This window comes from Palaemon carinicauda, chromosome 7, assembly GCF_036898095.1.
Source record: "Palaemon carinicauda isolate YSFRI2023 chromosome 7, ASM3689809v2, whole genome shotgun sequence".
Lineage (NCBI taxonomy): Eukaryota > Metazoa > Arthropoda > Malacostraca > Decapoda > Palaemonidae > Palaemon > Palaemon carinicauda.
Window position 1 is genome coordinate 158,310,474 of NC_090731.1, and position 1,188 is coordinate 158,311,661.

Here is a 1,188-nt window from a genome sequence, read left to right on the forward strand (position 1 = left end):
TTATATAAAAATATATATACACATATAATACATATAATATATATATATATATATATATACACATATATGATTCATATAAATATATATATATATATATATATATGTATATATATATAATATATTATATAATACAATATAATATAATTTATATATCCTCTTTTTTTCAGGGATTGTTATGATTTCATCATTAGCAAAATATAAACAGAGGATACTGAAACAGTTGAAGAAGCTCTCGTAGCGAAGATTCAAACAAAGGTCTTATTAAACCCCGAGGAAGATAATAACCTAAAAGTATCTAATGACAGATATCCAGTTTAATGAATTACGCTCATTAAAATCACTAGATTATGACGTAAGAAGCTTTTGTTTTTAATATCACTCTTATACCTATAAGAAAGATGTGATTAAAGCTCAAACATTTCATGCACAACTATACGAAACGTAACCCTGCCCCCCCCCCCCCTCCCCCCAAAAAAAAAAAAATTCATTAAGTGATTTCAGGTACAAATTATATTTTACCTTGATAAGAACAATCATAGGATTACATGAAATACAAGCCAATTTTTAATAAATTAAAAATACAAAGCCAAGTTTCATTAATAAACTTAAAATACAAAATTAATAGGGTGCATTCGGATATGTTTTTCGATAGAAGTGATACTTTTCTCTTAATAAGAACAATCATAAATCTACATGAAATATAAGCCACTTTTTAATAGATTCAAAATACAAAGCCAATAGATTAAATTTACATATTTCACGAACCAAGACAAGAAACATTGAATGGATGTATATATTGTCTTCATACTGTGCGAGCGAGCAGTTAGGTGATAACAAAGAGGCGAGTGAATTCAACTATCTTATTTCAACAGACAGCGATCTTGTATACAAGAGTTTCCGAGCAAGAAGGTCACAAAAATTCAAACAGCAATTCATGAAAAGACAGTCTTAAACAGGTTCGGTTAACAGTGAAGTGTAGAGAGCTCATATACTAGAGTTTCCGAGCAAGAAGGTAAAAAATTCAAACAATAATTCATGAAAAGACAGGTTTAAAGATGTTCTGTTAACAGTGATGTGTAGAGAGCTTATATACAAGAGTTTCCGTGCGAGAGGGTCACATAAATTCAAGCATAACAATTCATGAAAAAGACAGGCTTAAATAGGTTCTGTTAACGGTGAGGTGTAGAA

At 29.2% G+C, this 1,188-nt stretch overlaps 1 pseudogene; it reads left to right on the forward strand.

Annotated features, from left to right (window-relative positions):
- Positions 1-601: 601 nt before the first annotated feature.
- Positions 602-1,188, forward strand: part of LOC137643699 (uronyl 2-sulfotransferase-like) — an 11,643-nt pseudogene continuing 11,056 nt past the window's right edge.